Genomic DNA, 21190 nt, shown 5'->3' with positions numbered 1-21190 from the left:
CTGGTTGGTGTCATGCTTCATCATCAGGGTCAAACCAGGCAGCCAAATGCCGCCTGGTTGTGCTTCAACGCCTGACTACAGCGGAGCAGGTGTGGTGCAGTAGTGTGATGAGGATGAAGGTGAATAACAAAATGCACCTCTAGGGATCCTTGCCCAATGTTTTATTCGTGGCGGCCCAGGGTGTGGGATAAAATTATGTGATGCAACTACCAGTAGAAAAATTATGACTACTTAGTTGGCTAGGTGTTGGCGGTCTACATGTTTCAGTCCCAGGAGAAAAGTGTACGGGACATTCGTCAGGACCAAGTAGTGAGTGGCAAAAAGTGGTGCCACATGTAAATAATGTCCAACACACGAGCTAAGGTGTGTGGAAAGGTAAAATAATGCAGTTGTTCAGGGAAGCAGGGAAGCGAGAAAAATCTTCGCTAGGGGTTCTAGTCCAGAAGATCGGGGCGCGGGGAGAGGTTCTCCCATGTATTATTTAATGGTGAGGAGTCCTCTGCGGCAAATCTAGTCTGGTGCCCACGGCCTATCCCCGGACCACAACGAGGCCAGCTGCATGGCCTGTTCTCGGTTCAGGTCGAAGAAAACACTTCGGCTTCGACGCGCCGCGAGACAGTCGGCGCGGAAAACGGCGCCCGACCCGGAGAACATCTTCGAGGCTGAAGACGACGAGGGCGTCGAAGAAGAGGATCCTGAACAACAGTCGAATCCTGCATCAGAGCAGAACTCTAACTATGATGAGGACGAAGAAGACTACGTCCATGATGAAGACGTCGTCGAGGTAGGAGACGACGCACAGGCCATCGGAGCCGTCGATGACGACTCGAGCGATGAGCAAGGCCCAACCACAGTCGCGGGGCCCAATAATGACACTGTACTTTCAAAGGCTCAGGTCGAGGCATTGCCGGAAGGCCTTAGCCAAGATCTTAATCCACATTCTATAGCCCCGCGTCAAGGCCCGGCTAAGAATATTTCTAAGGAGCCATCGGTCGAATAACCACAATCAGCTGTAAAATCGAAACGGAAACCAACAGACGCTAAATCTAAACCGAAACTGCTAAAGACAGTCATCGGATCGACGACTTCGGATTCATCGGATCCAATCAAATTGAAGAGTGTCATCGACCCCTCGGGGTTACAAGGGGGTGTCGGCCCGAAGATCGGGGCGCCGAAGCCTGTATCTAAGGTCAAGCACGTCGCACTGACGCCGTTGACGTCGACGTCCAAAGATGGTGACACTAACAAGGGACTCAAGGCTCAGAAGACTCTCGATCTGAAGCTTCCAGCCTCCAAGCCACTGGTGGTCAAGGCCTTCGAGTCGAAGACCAAAATCGACCTGAAAGAGCATGTCAAGTCGAAGCAGAAGAGCGTGCCTGCTGCGCACCAAGAGCTCGAGTCGACGCAAGGCCACAAACAAACTAGTGATAAGACGAAGTCGGTCGGATCGAAGGCGGCGCCACCCTCGAACCAGGTCAGTCCGTCTCCAATGCTTACGCCACCAATAAAGTACGGACTGCCCCCGACCGCACGCCCTAAGGCGTTCGAGCCACAAAAAAGCACCGACACAGCCAAAAAGGTGTCGGTAGCCTCAAGAGCCCATAGAAGAGGACGTTGTGTTCCAAGCGCCCTCCTAAGATAATCAGTCAAAACTATTCATCGACTCCGATTCTGGAAGACTCACTATTTATAAAAGAAAGACCATTCCAGAGAATCCTATGGAGTCATACAACATCCCCCTCAAAAAGAAGAGGGACTCTGCAACCTCACCTGTTGTTTTTGAACCTGTAGAGTCCTATGGACAGGAATACACCTATTCTCCCACACGTACCAATGAGGATGTGGGGGAAGGATACAATGAGGAAGAATTTAATTATCCTATTGACACAGATCAAGAGGAGTCTCAACCCTGGATTGACCCTGTTGACCCTGGTGAGCCACACACCACGCCTGACACTCAGTCCTATACAGTCAAAACCTCGCCTACTGAAGATACAGCTACGTTTAACGCATTGATTGAAAGGGCAGCCAATAACCATGATGTAGAAATGCACGCTGACCCGGTAGAGGAAGACTTTTTGTTTGACACTTTCTCAACTTCAGAAAGATCGGTAAAGACATTGCCTATGCTAAAGGGTGTCCTTAAACACGCTGGTGACATTTTCAAAGAAACCACAAGGGCAAGGGTTGTGAACCCAAGAATTGAAAGGAAATACCGGCCTGCGCCTGTAGACCCTACGTATATCAAAGGCCAGCTCCCATTGGACTTCTTAGTAGTGGCTAATGCTCCTAAGAGAGCGAACTCTCAAACAAGTGGTCATGCTCCTCCTCCGGACAAAGAATCTAAAATCTTGGAAGCTTCTGGCAAACGTGTAGCGGCTCAAGCGGCAAATATTTGGAGAATCTCAAATACACAGGCCCTATTAGCCAGATATGATAGGGCTCATTACGACACGTTAGAGCAGCTACTACAACACCTGCCTGATGTTTATAAGGAGGGAGCAGAAATGCTGATACAGGAGGGGAAGCTGATTTCAAATGCATCCATTAAATGTGCGCTAGATGCAGCAGACACAGCAGCTAGGGCCATCAACACAAGTGTGATGCTCAGAAGGCATGCCTGGCTACGCATCTCTGTTTTCAAGCCAGAGATCCAAACAACTTTACTCAATCAGCCAGTTAACCCTGACTTTCTATTTGGTCCCGATGTAGACACGACCCTAGAAAAAATTAAGAAAGACACTGAGACAGCCAAATCCATGGGAGCTCGGCAGTCACAACAGTTCAGGGGCGGTTCCTTTCGTCGCTCCGGTAACAGGGGAGCCTCTAGAGGTCAAGCATCACAGCAAGCCCAATACAACAAAGGAGGAACACAGACCACCTATAACAAAAACAATAGGTGGTGGATACCGTGGGAACAGCGCCAAAGGCAGAGGACGAGGAAATAATAATGCCAGATCCTCCGCCACCAATAAACAGTGACGTCTTGTCACTGCCCCCAGACCATATAACACTGGTCGGGGTAAGACTTCAGCAGTTCCTGCCAGTCTGGGAAGGCATTACCACAGACAGGTGGGTGAGACAACTTATCCAATACGGCTATTGTCTAGAACTAACCTCCACTCCACCCAACATACCCCCAAGGCACCGTCCTATGTCCGCAGAGCACATGCACTTATTGCAGCAAGAAGTCACTGCATGCTGCAACAAGCATTTACAATGCAATAGGTCTCGCATTAGGAAAGTTTGAGCTATTGGTATTGTGAATGGCAATGTTTTTATTTATGTGTTGGTTTTGAAAATAGCGAAATTAATAGCTTTGGCATTTACAATGGCAATAGTTTTAACTTTTGCAAATGTGACACCTATACATCCTTCAGATGCGTATTTCCAGGCTCGACCTAAAAATGAAAATGGTGAAAGTTTGCCTTATGCAGATTAACTGTTCCCAGGACAGCCGACACTCTTGAGGCTTCAATCACCAAGACAGCCATGCATAGAAGGTCAGCTGAGGTGTCAGGGGCCTGGCTTTCAGGTGTAAACCGGCCTTTCAATCACAGAACAAGGTGTTCACCATTACTCCGTGGTATGGTGCATCTGCACACGTGTGAATGGTAAAGCGTGTGCATTGTTAGGACGTCACCATTACTCCGTGGCTCCTGCACTCTGTACATTTGCACAACTGTGAATGGTAAAGCGTGTGCATTGTTAAAACGTCACCATTACTCCGTGGCTCCTGCACTCTGTACATTTGCACACGTGTGAATGGTAAAGCGTGTGCATTGTTAGGACGTCACCATTACTCCGTGGCTCCTGCACTCTCTACATCTGCACATGTGTGAATGGTAAAGCTGTGCATTGTTAGGACGTCACCATTACTCCGAGGCTCCTGCACTCTATACATTTGCACAACTGTGAATGGTAAAGCGTGTGCATTGTTAGGAGGTCACCATTACTCCGTGGCTCCTGCACTCTCTACAAAACATATGTTCAATATGTGTTGAGGATTTTTGGGATCAGTGGTCAAATTCATCTTCCAAGCCACGAAGCCAATTCTTAGTTGCCATTTTGGCACAAGTTGTAAAGCTCAATGCAATATTATAATTGTTTCATCATGGCTAGGACCGATAGGGCATTAATAACAAAAGTGTCTTGCTTCAAACGTGTCTCCTGGGAAACGCTGAAATATTATCCAAAAATATGCATTTCTCATTTTAGCTCTGAATAGGCAATTTTGCTTTCTAATACTGCATAAACCACATAAATTATCACCGCCGACGGGCCCGGGATTCCAGAGGAAACGCTGTGCCCGCCTCCCTGCTCGGGGCCGCGCTGCCATTGGCGGACCCCTGAGGCAGGAAGCCAGGCAACGGGAGAGAAGACGTAGGCCGGGCCAGAAGAAAGAAGGAAGTCCCGCCTGCTGCTGGGCTATGATTGACCGCCCGCCGGGATGGAGCCAAGAAGCCGAGTCCTCCCGCGGCCCGGGGCTCCCGTGAGCTAGGGAGAGACCCGGGGCCGCCCCAGAGAAGAGAAATCCTGCGTAGCCGGTGAGTGGGGTCCGGTGCTGGTGTGTGTGTGTGTGTATGTGTATGTGTGCGATTGCGGCGGCGGGGGGAGGGGGGTCTTTGTATGTGTGCGTGCGTGTGTGTAGGTGCGCTGGTGTGTGTGTGGGGGGTCTCTGTGTGTGCGTGTAGGTGCGCTAGTGTGTGTGTAGGTGCGGGGGGGGTGTGTGCCTGTGTATGCGTGTGGCTGTGTATGCGTGTGGCTGTGATGTGCGCATGCGTGAGTGTGGGTGCGCATGCACGCAGCTGAATCCAGCCGGAGAGAATCGCGTGGCAGTTTCTTGTCCTTCATTCCCCCGAGTCAGCTAGCTATAGTTCTCCACCTGGACCGCATCCTTCGGATGCGTATTCCCAGGCTCGACCTAAAAAGGGGCCATAGAACTTGTGCCTTTAGAACAACAGGGTACAGGGGTGTACTCACTGTACTTCTTAATCCCAAAGAAGGACGGGTCTCTCAGGCCCATTCTAGACCTCAGACCTCAGACCCCTGAACCAATACATCTTGTCGGAACATTTTCACATGCTCACTTTGCAGCAAGTTCTACCATTGCTCAGTCAGGGAGATTTTCCTAGCAACCCTAGACCTGAAGGACGCATATTTCCACATTCCAATTCACCCAGGACACAGGAAATATCTCAGGTTCACCCTAAACAACCAGCATTACCAGTTCAAGGTCCTGCCTTTCGGGGTTACTACAGCCCCCAGAGTGTTTACCAAGTGCTTGGCGACAGTAGCTGCGCACCTTCGGAGACAACACATCCATGTCTATCCTTATCTGGACGACTGGCTTATCCAAGCAAAGTCAGACCAGCAATGTGCCAGCCAGATGTCCCGCACAATTCACCTCCTACACAGTCTAGGATTTTCACTGAATTACCCAAAATCTCATCTTCAACCCACACATGTACAACAGTACCTAGGAGCGAAAATAAACACTCTTGCAGCAACAGCACAGCCAAACTCAGCAAGAATCAACAGCATGCAATTGCTGATTCAGAAATTCAGACCCCAACGCTCACTCCCAGCGCAAGTATTTATGCAGCTGATAGGCATGATGGCCTCCTGCATCTTCATAGTCCCTCACGCGAGGCTACACATGTGTCCGCTTCGGGAGTGCTTGGCACGACAGTGGAACCATGCTCAGGGACATCTAAAAGACCTAGTGTTGGTGACCAGTCGTGCATACAACTCTCTGCATTGGTGGAACACACAAAACCTTTGCAGGGGACGACCGTTCCAAGACCCTGTACCACAGATAGTGCTGACGACGGACGCATCTCTCCATGGCTGGGGAGCGCATGTCCTCCATTATACAGTGCAGGGAATATGGACGACGCAGCAGCAGAAGATGCACATCAACCTGCTGGAATTGATGGCAATCTTCATGGCGATGAAGGCGTTCAAACTGCATTTGTGCAACAAAGTCCTGCTGATCCGGACGGACAACATGACTGCCATGTATTACATCCAGAAGCAGGGAGGGACACACCTAGCCCAGAGCATGTGGAATCGGGCCATTCAAAGAAACATGTTCCTCATGGCGGAACACCTCCCAGGCAAGGACAACCAGATGGCAGACCTGCTCAGCAGGCACAGCCATCAGATGCACGAGTGGGAGATACATCCCTCGGTGCTACAACCATATTTCCAGCAGTGGGGTCATCCAGAGATAGACCTATTTGCCACAAAGGAAAACGCAAAATGCCAAACCTTCGCCGCCAGGTTCCCACACCCGCAGTCTCAGGGCAATGCGATATGGATGAACTGGTCAGGCAGATTTGCGTACGCTTTTCCTCCAGCACCGCTCATACCGCTGGTGGCGCGCAAACTGCGGCAGCACTCAATGACACTCATTCTAGTTGCTCCAACATGGGCAAGGCAGGCTTGGTACACCACGTTCCTAGAACTTTCAGTAGTGCCTCAACAACGACTGCGACTCACACCCAGTCTCCTCACTCAGAGCTGTGGAGACATTCAGCACCCAGATCCGCAACAGTTGAGCCTTGCAATATGGCTCCTGAGGTCATAGAGTTTGGCTACCTGAACCTGCCCCCTGACTGTATGAACATTATCAAGGAGGCTAGAAGACCTACAACCAGGGCGTGCTAAGCAGCAAAATAGAAGCGATTTGTCATTTATTGTTCTAATAATGACACAAATCTGCTAGATGCATCAACGCAAAACATTATATGTTATCCGTTGCATCTACACAGATGCAATCTGGCATATAGTTCCATCAGGATACATTTAGCTGCGATGGCAGCTTATCTTCAAAACAGACAGCACATTTCCCTTTTCAAAGTACCAGCCATTAAAGCTTTTAAGGAGGGACTCAAAAGAGTAATTCCTCCCAGACATCCGCCTTCACCTGCCTGGAATCTAAACATAGTTCTCACCAGACTAATGGGACCACCTTTTGAACCTCTTCACTCTTGTGAGCTACAATTTCTGACATGGAAAGTGGCCTTTCTAGTAGCGATCACATCGCTAAGAAGAGTTAGTGAGCTGCAAGCCCTAACTATTCAAGAGCCTTTCATAGAGATTCATGCTAATAGGGTAGAGCTGCGTACCAACCCTAAATGTATTCCTAAGGTGGTGTCACAGTTCCACATTAACCAAATGATAGAACTGCCAGTATTCTTCCCAAATCCAGATTCAGTGGCAGTCCGAGCACTGCACACACTAGATGTTAAAAGAGCTCCTCTGTATTACATAGACAGGACAAAAGATTTCAGGAAAACTAAGCAACTGTTTGTTGCCTTCTCTCCACAGAACAAAGGCAACCCCATTTCCAAATCAGGTATAGCCAGATGGATTGTTAAGTGCATACAGATCTGTTATCAAAAGGCTAAACGCTCCTTAACAGTTCCCCCAAGAGTGCATTCCACACGCAAGTTAGGGGCATCCATGGCTTTCCTAGGTAACATTCCTCTAGAGGATATATGTCGAGCAGCCACATGGACCACCATACATACATTTACCAAACACTACTGCTTGGATGTACACTCCAAACAGCAAGCTGCTGTAGGACAGGCTGTTCTCAGAACTCTTTTTCAGACTGCTGCAGCTGGCACGGGCAACCACCGCTAAGGAGGAAACTGCTATTTATTCTATGCACAGATATGAAATCAGCAGCCCACATGCCTCGAACAGAATATGCTACTTACCAGTATGCATCTGTTCTTAGCATGTAGGGCTGCTGACATTCATATCGCCCGCCCTCCTCCCCGGTGCCTGTCGCAGCTGTAGCACTCAGAATTATTCTCAGGCATGGTCATCACTTACTGTTTCATACTCCATCTCTGCCACAATGGCGAAAAACAATCTGAGGATGGAGAGGATGCCCATGCGCACTGTAGTCCAGGGGAAGAGCCGCCTATTTCGTGATACTTCGAAGACTCTTCCAGGACAACAATATGCAATCATCCGGACCCAACACTAGGCGGCAATCTATGCACAGATATGAATGTCAGCAGCCCTACATGCCAAGAACAGATGCATACTGGTAAGTAGCATATTCCTTCTACGTACATTAATACCAGACTATATAGCAAGACCTCCTTCTGGTAGATTTAAGTAAGGTGTTTGTCCAATTAGTTCTGCTTGTTCTGTGGTGTTGTGATCTTGACTTTTTAGCAGCAGGCACTTTGTCTCTCACGTGCTTGTAGGCTTCTATTTATCAAAGACCGTTACAGAGGTTCAGCAGAGAATTTAATGGCATGGTGAGCAGAGGTCTAAGGCAGAAAGGCTTTAGGAAAAGAAATAAATAAATAACTCCGCCTTCACAATGCTCCCTAGTCCTATATCCAATTAAGAGTCAGCAGGAAAGCAAGAAAGTTTCATCTTGAGTGCATATTTCTGCATGCACAATATACCTAATTCACAGGGAGATAACCGGCTTTTCTGTCTTTGTCGGCCTAGCACAGCAAAGTACAGTGGTCTCCGAGTGTGGCTTAAAGGTTGTGCAGGCAGCACTGTTCTTTAGCCTCCCTCTGCCAGACATGAAAAGCTGATAAAGAAGAGAGAAGGCTTCAATACTTGGACCTCCTTCACGTCATTACCTTTGAGTGGGTTACATCCCACCAGCTCCATAGCAGATGGCACACATTCCAATGCACTGGTAGCAGGTGGAGGTGGGCGGCTGGGAGCTACGCATGAAGTTAGTAGGATGTGTATGCCGAGATACAAAACATCGACTACCGTTTTACCAATGCTCAGGATGAACAATACAGTGACGAGGATTCAGCGCATAGGTGAACACATATGGGACAGATCTATCAAAGCTTGAATAAGGCCATCTGAAACTCGATGCTTTGCGGTTCTAAGTTCTAAATTATCCTGGATAGGTCAGCTTTCTGCAGTACATTTTAAAACGGGGCATCAAATGCGTGCAGAAGCCGACATCTGCTGGTCACAAGTTTAAATCTTCCTAGCCTTTTGGGCAACAAGCGGAGGATCATTAAACTGAATATTAAACTGCTGAAGACTGGTATGAAACTCTATATAATGGAAAGTTATTCGGATGGAACACTGAAAGTGCTGAACCTTGCACTCAAACTTGTGGCAGAAATAACAGTAAATGCTAAATGACTGCTTTTTAGGTCTCAGAAAAAAAAGGCAGATTGGCGTTTCCCCTGAATTGGCAATGGATTTTGACAGCATGGATAATAAAAAGGCTTGAAGAGGATTCGGAACAAACCATGTATCCTGACTTTAGCACACCCTATTCACTGAACCCCATGGGCAAGCAAGGGCCGTGCAGTCCCCGTTCACAGAGCAGGCACCAGACCTGAATTAAATAACTGAGAAGCATTAGCGGGCTCGAAGAAGTCTCAGATGTTGGAGTCACTCAGTCATTAAACCTCATGACTCACCAGCGCAGGAGTTGCTGTAATACTCCATGCAGCCAGTCTGCCGTGCCCCTGCTATATTTTTAGGTCACTCCCTAGTGGCAGATAGTAAAGACAGTTTCCATTCACAGATTGGTTTAGATCTCGACTGCAGCTTCCCAGTAAATCTGCGGAACACAAGAAGCAGACAGGCTTGATACGAAACAAGAAACGAGGAAAACATTTCACCCTCATAAAATCATGCGCAGAACTCTACATATAGTATTTTTTCTGTTAACAATTGAAATTCTGCTTAACTATTTTAAAGAGAGCTTAACAGGTTTTCTTAATCGCGACGGCACGATGAAAGGCGCACAGGCAGGGAAGCGAGAGTAAAGCGCGTGCGGCCACGCTAATTGGAAACAGATGGCCACTGCTACCGCAAGGTGGATGCCTCCACATGCACGAGTGTGTGGGAAAAAAGCAGACCAATTTCTAAAGGTCACCTCCTAGAGTAGCGCATGTGCACTACACTAGGCTCGACCTAAAAAAACACTTCATGAGTAAGGCAGACCGTTCATAAGAGGGTTGCCCGATAGATAGGGCATGACATAAAAGCAGTGGCGGTTGGTTGGGAACAGTGGCAGGGGAAGGGGAGAGGTTAGGAAAAAATTGATTACATGATCGCCAGCCGCTGCCTCTCTCCCTCCGATGCAGGAACAGGAAGGACCCAGCCTTCCAGAATCCCCTGACCAATCTCGGCACTGCTAAGGCAGCATTGTGATTAGTCTGACTGCCGTGGTTCACCACTCAGATTGGGACTGGGAGGCTGGGCATGTTCTCCACCCAGGCTGTAATGCAGCCTGGTTGGATAACATGCAAAGTGCGCATGACAGTTTGACCTGCCCAAGATGGCCGCCAAACTGTCATGGCTACTAAAGTGTAGCAGGAACCACTTGTCCTCCCTCTCCCAGACAAACCCAGCCTGCCCCAACCCGGCTGGTTCCAAGAAGAAAATTATAATAACGTAAAGTTTTTAAGGTCATATTATTCTCATTTTCTTTTTCTTTTTGTACTTAGTGGGGCAACGCTCCTCCACCTTAGCTGAGGAGCCGTCCCTGCATAAAAGTGCAAACAGATGAATGACCAGTTCTCAACAAGGCTATGAATGTTACAGCAAATACATGCTGGATTGGCTTGTCGCATGTGTATTAGTTATTGTTTCGGTTGGATATGTGGGTTAGTGCGGTTCGAGATCTGGGTTGCACTTAATTTCAAGCATTAAGTGTGACCCGAGTGGGCTACTCCTAAGTGAAGTGCTGCCTGCGTTAAGTTTTAGTCAGGTTTCCATTGAGAAGTGTGGTAAGAGTTTCTATGATTGATGAATAATAAAAACAGGGTTTATTAAAAAGAGCCTAATGTTTGGGGTTCGATGTGCTAAAATCAAATGTGTCTTTGTTCTGGGGGCTAAGAAATGCCCCGTTTTTGCTACCACAGTGTTACAAGAGTCTGGTAACATTGCCTATACTGGACACCCAGAGGAGGCAAGGTAATACAGGAAAGCAGGATGATTGGGGGTTATAGGGGGTGACGGGCCAATATAACTTATGACTGTGATAAACTGGCTGAACTCGCCTTGCAACCTACTTGTGGTGCCTTATCAGTGGAAGAGGAGTGTGACAACTTGCACACCCAACCCTGTAAAGAGTGTTTCATGGCAGAGATGCGTACCATATTTACCATCATATAAGCCTAATGTGGTTGGTAGTATGTGGTGTTAAGGTCAAAGGTGCTTTGTGATGTAGTCTAAAAGTCTTGGTGATCGCTACCTTTTCCTCAGCTGGATCTTCAAAACCTGTTCCTTTTTTTCATCTTTAAATGTCTTGTCCACTCATCCAATTATCCTATCTTTGACTATGTTTGCTCTCCAATGTCTCTATCGACCAAATTGTTTTAGGGCCGGACGGGTTGATCCACTAAATAGTAAAAATCAATGCATTTTTCACGATACCCACAATAAAAATGTAAGGAAAAGTAAACACATTTAATTCAATGGATGATATATTCATATTCTTGGGAATTATGAAGACCTGGAGAGTTAATTTTGTGTGGTGTGTTGACAAGAGCTTATAGGGCTCCAGGCCATGTATTGGAGCTATTGGAGTAGCGTGCATGCTTCCTGAACTCCCAGCCCGTCATCACAATCCTACAACTCCCTGAGGCGGAGAAGGCCATCTACCCCCTTGAATCAGCCATCTACAATGCAGTACTGCTGGGAAATAAGTGGACAGCCCAGCTATTGCTAACTGCACAGTAATAAAGACCGAGTGTATGAGCAAGGTTGGCTGCTGTAAAGTCTGGAAAAGACTGGTAGTTGACCCCCACTGGAGGTAAGAACAGGACACATCTCACCGGCAAATCATTGATGTGCCTGACTGAAGAGCATAGCTGGCCAGTGTGAGGAGAGCACATGGGCATTGATGGTGATACCAGAAGGGTACATCAATGCCTAGGATAATATAGGTGTTCACACATTATTCTGACATTGAACAGGGGCAGTAGCTACATAATACTGGAGCACTATAACCAGGGCGACTGTAATTACGTGATTCTGTGGCTGCTGCATTTTCCGCATAGTTATTTGTTGCCTTTGCCCAGTATCTGATGCATAATCTGCAAATTTTAACAAAAAAAATATATTTCTAGCTGATACGGATCAAAAGTTACTAAAAACATGGCAACACTTGTTCCTGCACTGTGAAAGGCCCCACGCAAAGATTGACTGGTCATCTTTCAGTTGCTTATTGCTTCAATTGGGTGATAAACTGTTACTAATAATGTGAACTCTTTGCCCAGATAGTGTTAACGTCTAACAATTAAAAAAATATAATGAAGTAATACTATCACAACATTACGCTGTATATTTTGCCTCTTCTTATGGCGTAATTTTGTTCTCCCCTGATGCGCAGTTCCAGGTGCCATTTCCAGCATTAAAACTAAGGGACCCCACGAAAGGGAGGCTGAAAGGCTGTTGACCTGGAAGCAGTGTATGGACTTGCTTGCGCTGGGTGTGGGTAACCCAGCTGCACTGGAGTCATAAAGAGTGAGTGACCGTGCCTGGCTTGAGTTGGTGCTTTGGGCACTGTCGTTTCAGAAGACATATCCTCAATATTTGGAAAGAGAGCATACCATGACCATGTGAAGGGAAAACACTCCAAAATTAAGATGGAGACAACATTGTATCAGCGGCTAGTAACTGTTAGGATCACCATGTCCCCTCTACATCCCTACAAACAGAACAACAATGAAAATGGAAGAAACAATTGAGAAAATGAACAAACTGCACAACTTACAGATAGACATACCGTTGACCAGAGACGCCCTTTGAAACCAAAATCGACACTTTGGTGGTGCACTGGGGCTTGCTCTGGGGCGGTCATAGGAAGATGGCATAAGGAATCCGTGAGATAGAAACCATAACTTGAAGCCAGCCGCATACCACCTCCAGAAAAAATTGTCAGTCCTAAAATAATGAGTATGTTACCTAGAGAATAGATTATAAAGCAGAAGACTCCAGAGAGTGGGACAGGAGGAAAAAGGTTTGGGTGGTGGGACTTCCAGAGAGGATTGAAGGGAACTGCACCATCACATGCTTGGAAAACGAGCGCAAACCATCAGTTGGAACCGAAGGGCTGTCAACATTTTTTGCTTTGGAGAGAGTTCATAGAATCCCAACACTACTGAACCACCCATGCACTACCAAATTGAGACCTCATACTACAAAAGGCACACAGGAAAGGTCACTTCACAATTGAAAACAACAGTTACGATTTTCCGTGAAGTGGAAAATTCTCAAAATGGCTGTAAAGTACAACCTGCTGTTCCAAGCTGAATGTAAAGTATTGACAGACAGTGTAACATGCTGTTTCTCTGACCTACAGGAGGTTTGGGGCTAGGTTTAGAGACAATCATCTGGAGGAGTCATCCGACTTAAAAAAGACAGATCATAACATAGGAGATTAAGAGACAAAAGAGTCAGACATAAGCACATAACTCACAAATAAGTACAACACAATAGAAACCAGGCAACTGTGGTAGTTGCCAAGTCCAAAGGAGACTTACAAGCAGCATACTCCATGGAAACTGCAGGAGGAAGAACAAACTTTGACTCTGAACTGTTGCGTGTTTATCTAGGTTCTTGATCGATACTGTGACCTTATGCCCCTATTCGGCTATAAATCCATTTATTCCCTATATTGGCATAACTGTTCAAGTGCGATTTTCAGAAAAGTCATCTCTGGCCTCACACGAACAGAGCCACATTCCAGCATAGTTCTCTGCCACTTCCTTTGCGACCAATTAGTGCAATGACAGAGCAGAAGTCACTATCTGATATTCCTAGATTAACACTCCGAGTTCTTCAACAAGATAAAAACTCAGCAAACCTGGAAATCCCCGCTTTCTGTGTTTTGATTAGTAATGGAACTCTAATGAGCAACTGATAACTATCACTTCCTAGTGACATCTTTAATTGACGTCTTATGTCCAGCAAACTTGCGTCAAACCCGGCACCTGTCAGGTATAAATTTTACCAACGTTGCCTTAAGCAATGCGAGCTACTGTTGCTGATGCCAGCTGCCTGCAAGACCCCGTGTTGGTAAATCTAGCACTCTGTCGCTGCAGCCTGCTGTCCCTGTGGTGGTGAAGCTGCTGATACCATTATCGCTGCTAAAGCGCGAACTATGGTGCAGTACGCTTAGGAGTTGAACAGCCGTCCCTCTGCGAAGACATCCAGCAGATTCCAGCTGCCCGCGGACGCTGTCCCCCCTCCTTCCTCGACGCGCTGAAGAGACCCGCTGCCTTTCTCGTGCAGAGAAATCCAGCTCCGGCGTTTCCGGTCTACCTTCGCAGGTGACTGGGATATCGAGAGTGACCCCTGAAGGAGATACCAATCCTCCATCATTCTATTCAGAGGTATGGTGTTGACTAAACCCTTAGACGAGAATTCTTGAAACAAACCTTGGCAAAACCAACTTAACTTAAAGCTACTTACTTACTCCCCTTCCACGTGTTAGGCTTAGGTCAGGCACACTGGGGTAGGCTTAGTTAGAAGCACCAGTTGAGTATGTTAGCCTAATGTATATATGACTGTATATATGTTTTATTACTTTTAAACCATTGTATGGCTAAGAAACCATATCAATGCTTTTACAGTTCTATTTCGCAATACTTATCTTACTGTACGTACTTCTTATAATAACAATTCTTGCAATTGTGGCAATATATTTCTCTTGTACGAGAAGAAAGACTGTTCAATAAATGTTAACCCTTTATTGACAAACGCCCGTCTCTCTATTCTCTACATCTCGTGAAAGTAAACTGCACTAGACTGACTGAGTGAAATACATGTCTATTGTTTCACACGACCCTAGAGATTGACTCTTGATCTGAGGAGCAAAGTTGTCATGTTGCACGGTTGTTGGAAAGCTGAATCCCTTCTTGTCTGTGCCAAGGAAGCTGATCACTTCCTATGCAGAGAAGAAAGTTTCCAGTGACCTCTGAGCTAGTTGGTAACACAACCCAATTAAGTTTAGCATAGTCAGTGGAGGCCTGGAATATCCGCAGTTCCACGTCGATACTACAGTTTATGTTATTCCAATGCGCAGGGCCTAGTGGGAAACTAGGAACTACACTACAGAACAATCATAGTGCGTCAAGGAGGATGTCCAAAAGGACTCTACACACCACCAACGTACTAGTAAGAAGATGATAAGGGGCGTTGGTAAGAACAAGACTAAGAGAGACTTGGTGACAAGGTTGCCAGGTGGCTCTTCTGACGCTGCTGAACACTGAGTGGTAGGAATCTCTGCTTCTACTTTTGTTGTTTTATTTGGGCCGATTAATTATTTTCCTTGTATATTTGGGTTGCGTAGCCTGGCATTCACAGTTAGTTATTTTATTCTGTCTTGTTAATTTTGCACACACTTTTTCTGGTGCCCTTTTACTGTGTTTTAACTGTAATTGTTTTGCTCTTTATTGAAATGTATTATTTTCCTGATAGCTGCTTCAACAACCTCGGAGGACTCTTAACTCTGCCTTGGTTTAATTGTGCTCAGTCCTTGCACTCTCCCCACCGGTTTAGCTCTTGTTACCTGCCCTCTTGTTTGAGAGAATATGTAATGATATCTGGTGTATGGACATGCAAAACTGATGGGTGGAAACCTCTGCTCCTTCTTTTGTTTGCTTTAATTGTGCTATTTCTTATTTTCAATTCAGTTCAAGGAATTTATCAAGCCGATAGCTACCCAATGGGCTTCCCAGCTCTGGGACGTCTACCAGGCTTTATACAGTGATCTTAAGTAAACAGATAGATTTTGAGATGTTTCCTAAAGCGTCTTATATCCGACGAGTTAGGGGTAAGGTGTTCCACAGTTTTACTGTTTAAGCACAAGGTTAACAAAAGAACGCCTACCTATTCCTACTCTATTTGGATTGCCAGGCCACACACACCCTCTTGTGTTTTTTTTACTTTTTTTTTACTGCATTTGTTTCGTTCCTTATTTTAATGTATTATTTTCCCTGTAGTTGCAACAGCCTTGGGGAGCATTGAGGTCTGTCTTGGTCTAACTGTGCTTACCATTACACAATCCGTCTTCTTTCTCTATTTTGCTGTCCTCATCAGCTTAGCTCTTAGGGTCAACCTCGTATAGACGTCTTGTTTGAGGGCTGTATAATGACATAAGGAGCACAGACGTGCTGCTGCTATGTCGAAGGGGAGCCAGAGTCAAGCCTGTCTTCTCCTCCATGCTCAACGACTGCACATAGAACAAGGAATGCCACTTGTCACCCATACAATGTAAGTAGCATGTTTTTTATCCCCACAACCTCTCAACACATTTCTCAATCCCTCTGAATCACAAAGCCCATAATGATTCTCACTCCAGAGTGGCACTTCCAGCATACTCCTGATCACAAATCCAGAATTTAAAACTTGACCCACACTGCAAACACAATGGGGTCGATTCCGATCTCAGTCGGTAGGGCACCGAATTGGGATCGGCATTAGCGGATCCGATTCGGAGGCTGAATTTCCGTCCGAGTCGTACCTGGGTTCGGACGTCAAAGTACGATGCGAACAAGCGCAAAATCTCTGTCCGAATCGTTTCCTGGTCCGAACTGCTCCGTACGACTCGGTCACAAGCAAACCGTGGGGCGTAATGGAGACGTTTCATGACCGAGCTAGTACGATGCTTGATTCGGACAGCCGGATCGAGTCGGAGCATCCGGCTCGCAATAGCTCCCGGAGTTGGACATCTGGGGTCTGCGTCGGACCCCCTGTTACCCGCAGCCTTACGACTCGGACCTAGTGGGAGACCTATGGGTCTCCACAACACAGGCATGTACGATGCGTATGGCACCGATGCGTACCCACTGTAGGGGGCGCACTTGTCCGCGACGTACCCATTCAGTCAATGGGAGCCCGTGTACGCGTCGTACGACCGGCTCCCATTGAGTCCGACCGAACTGAGTCTCACAGCATACGGCCGCATCGTACTCGCTCGTTCGGACTGCAGGAGTACGGATCGGTTGGAAAACACCCCGGATCTGGCTCGGTCAGAGTGCTTTCCGACCCAGATCCGAATCGGCCCCAAATGCTTATATTACCCGACTCATAAGGCCCCTTATGCTTCTCATCCCTACACCACTGCTATTAGGTGTGCCCTCATCAATGTACGCTCCTTAACGAAGCACAGAATAGAGGCTCATCACATCGTTGTAAATCACAATTTGGATCTTGCTTTAAAAAAATGTTTTATTACAGAAACTTGGCATAAAGATGACTTCACTCCTGAAATATTGATGGTGATCTCTGCAGGTTTCTGGATTACCTATCTTCACCACTGTGTTCAATTGAATAGAGGTACAACAATGACCTCTGGTCCTTCTTTAACTATATCTGCTTTTATGCTCACTGAGGTCAAAGATTGTGAAGCTCTCCCTGTCGGTATCTTGATCAATAATTGTTCTGCCAAGGTTCTTCTTATTCATACCCCTTGGTTCTGCACATAGCATCCTTCCATTGCTATTCAACAATATGTCTGTCTTATGTTAGGAGATTTCAATTTTTATGTTGATAACACCATGGCTATTGCTGGGAACGAGTCAATTCTTACTTGGTGTTTCACTTAACCCCAACTTGTGACTGCCCCAACCCATGTAGCTCGTCACACTCTCGTCCTGCTTATTGTTCAGTTTTCACTGATTGAGAAAACTGCAACTCTTTAGGTTCCCTGGACAGATTAAAAGGCTATCCTATTTAATATTAATATGCCATACTCCTCTAATCGTTGGCCTACATCTCTTTTACAAGCAAACCCATTCAGCCCTGGAGCAAACTTGATTTTCCTTAGTAGAATTAATTTTGCAGGCCACACATCCTACTCCACTCCCTAAAGCCAACATCAGGTGTGCAAATTGGCATTAATGGTGAACCAAGCCCCTGGACTCTACCATCCCACTAAAACAGAAATGGGGAAATTCCTACAACTTTGCTGATAAGACAGTCTCTAAATCAAAACAAACTAAATACAAAAATCTTGCTAAGCAAGTGAGAGCGAAATTCTGTCATTGCTGTATAATGTCAGCAAACAATCCTGCCAAAGAGATATTCTCCATTTACAGTAGCTTGCTTCATCCAGCAGCTGCCTCCATGGCTGTTACACACTCGCAAACTCTATAATGTCATCACTTGTTCACTCTTCCAGGTGAAAGTTATGCTGATTCTAAAATCCTTCCATCTCCTCTCAATCAATGGTTCCCCAGAACTTCATAGAGGTCAAACTTCCAATAATCTCATAAGTGTTATATTGTAAGCCTTTTATTTAAGACATCTAGGCTCTCTTGTAGATCCTCATCTGGCTAAAATTACACAAGCTCTAGCTTCAACTATTGTGCTTGTTCTTAAGGAGGTCTGTAATTCCTCTTTATAACCATGAACCTTCCCAGGCTCATGGAAAAACTTGCCTTGATAGTTCTTCTCCTAAAGAAGCCTGTGGTGGCCCTTCAGTAATGCCCAAATACCACCCCATTTCTCTTTTACCTCTGATGGCTAGGATGATAGAAAGATTTTATTAACAAGCAGCATTCTGCTTATTTTGAAGAACACAATCTGTTTAATACCTAGAAGTTTGATTTCTGTCCCAAACTCAGCATAGAAATTGTGTCTGTTTCTGTCACAAATGATATCAATATGCTTTTGGACTCTGGCAGGATCCCTCATCCTTTTAAATTTGTCGGCTGCATTGAACACAGTATCCCATGACCTCCTCATGGACAGACTCTGGGATATTGGTGTCCATGGCACGACTTTTCTAAAGGATCGTATGAAAACAGCTTTGCTTGCTCTGTTCCACTCAGACTTCAATATTTACAATTTTGGGGTCCCTCAGGGATTATCACCTTAGCTCCACTTTGTTCAACATGTATGTAACCCCTATAGCAGACCTTTTCAATTCTTCAGTCTCAGCTTCCATGCTTACTCCTTCTTCTTCATTCTTCAATCAGGCAATTGTGCCCTCATTTTCTGACAATCTATTCATTAACATTTATTTGTCTATCAGATGTCGAATTTTTGCTGCCTGTACATGACTGTGTCTAACACTGAGATCTTTAATAAAACCACTAGATCCAGCAAGCAAAAATATATTTTTAGCTATATCAATTAAAATGTCTTTTTGATTGTTTCTTGGCTCTGCTTAATGGATGAATGGTGAGAAGTCGAGGCTAAACCCACTTGCTGGGTTTTACTGACTATAACAATGTCGGTGACGGCAAACCATTTGATGAAAAAATGTATTCTTTGCCAACACAAGTAGGCCAGTCGCCTTGGTTTTAGTTACTGAGGGTCTGGGCGAAAGTACTATTGTCCGAGATTGTCATATAGTGATTTCTTCCTAGGCACCTCCCCCTGCTTTTTATCTGGCCTATTCCTCTCCTCAGCATCTCACAGTCATTGCAGCCTAATTTGATTATTTTCTCGAAATAATGGAGTAAGAACTTAAAATAAACCCCATGGGAAATTAAATGGATTCAAATAAAAAATATTTCAAATTGTTAGAAATATAAAAAATATAATATAATGTTCAAAACATATAGAAAAACAAGACATATTTATACTTTAATTATAAAATGTGCATCCAACCTTTTCCTAATGTAAATATTAAATTATAATTAAATTACTTTAAATAATTCTACACATCACTTATAATAATTATTAATGCATAATATCAATACTTTAGGAGGGAATGTATTTACATTTCAGAAAATTAAATGTGATATTAACATAATTGAAGATGCATTGCACAATTTAGTTAATATTGCTGTGGTATTGTTTTGCGTTAGTTCTTCATTTAAAAGAAATATATCAATTCAATTTACAATACTATTTAACACAAACATATTTTTACTGACTTTTTCCAAGTTAGTAAAGTTTATTAGGTTTTCTTTACCATACTGAGATCTCTGCCCCGATTGTGTGGGCTTTCTATAGTAAAGTGTGGGGAAAAGTAAACAAGTTTATTTAACTTTAACTTTATTTAACTTTAAAAAAACAACATGCTGCAACACTATTAACATAATTGTTAATTAAATATTTAATGAATTTGAATATAGTTAGTTAAAAATGCTGAAATTTACATTGTAATATAAATTTGCACCTAAAGTAAAAAATGATCTTTTTACTATGCATTATTAGTTATTATAAGTGAGGTATATAATTAATTTAAAGTAATTTAATTGTAATTTGATAAAAAATGTTACTTTCATTTTTAAATTAAAAAAGTTGTTAAAATATATTATGACTAAATAATGTTTTTAAAAATATATTTTTAACATAAAATTATATATATATTTTTTTTAACACGTTTTAAATAATTTAACATTATTTCTTTTAGGGTTTATTTTAAGTCACTGTTGTCTCTATTATGTTCTATGAGAGAGTGTTGCAGTACCAGTGCTAGGCAATGTGGGGTGCTGGACTATCTTCAGCTCTAACCTGGAGTAATTAACGACTATTTTTGGCAGTAGTAACTTTTGAAGTTCAGTTTGTGAGTAGGAATAGGCGTAGGTTTTTGTTGGTGGGTGCATGCCGCTTCCTAAAGCCCTCCCTAAACCTCTCCTTCCTCCTCCTTAATCTCTTCCCGTCTAGTCATATGTATTCAAAATTTTACAGCCACGCCCCTCTGTCCATCCCATATTTACTACTCAAATATATATTTCTGTGCACTGAGACCCTCCAGTCGTTGCGGAGATCTCCGCACAGAAAAAGATAGGAGAAGCTGGCGCCTAACTCCTGCACGTACATTTGTGATTTGGAATTTGTAGCTCTAGTAGTACAATTGTAGCACTATAAAACTACTGCACAGCGCAGTTTGAGGATAGGCCCAGCAGGATCTAATGTAAATGTGTTGTTTGAAGGCTCATTTTTGCTGTGATTCCTCTACATATTTGTTATTCCCCATGCCAGGTTTTGCCTATGCTGTGAACAACTTTTGACAAAGTCACTCAAATAAATGTAGCATGGTAAGCCTAAACTGAGTTCATCTTCTTTGTTACCAACAGTCGCAACTATCTGGTATACTATTCCTGGCTGACTAGATATACAGTTTAAAACCAAGGGGTGAGGTCCCAGAGATCTCAGAGAAGTGTGCTCTATACAACATCAAACTTTAATTTATTTAACTGCTATAGTACAGTATCTATTAAGTAAAACAATTGGTTCTGTCGGGGATTCTCAATTG

General features: G+C 44.7%; 1 protein-coding gene and 1 pseudogene across 1 annotated transcript in view; both read left to right on the top strand.

Moving 5' to 3' along the window:
- The window catches only part of CFAP53 (cilia and flagella associated protein 53), a 135153-nt gene that overhangs the window by 29197 nt on the left and 84766 nt on the right, over window positions 1-21190 (top strand). The gene's annotated exons all lie outside the window — the stretch shown is intronic.
- Window positions 560-20945, top strand: LOC147726288 (uncharacterized; annotated as a pseudogene).

Source organism: Lissotriton vulgaris, chromosome 3_1 (genome assembly GCF_964263255.1).
Source record: "Lissotriton vulgaris chromosome 3_1, aLisVul1.2, whole genome shotgun sequence".
Taxonomy (NCBI): domain Eukaryota; kingdom Metazoa; phylum Chordata; class Amphibia; order Caudata; family Salamandridae; genus Lissotriton; species Lissotriton vulgaris.
The sequence above is the reverse complement of the archived record's forward strand: the minus strand, read 5'-3'. Positions and strand labels throughout refer to the sequence as shown.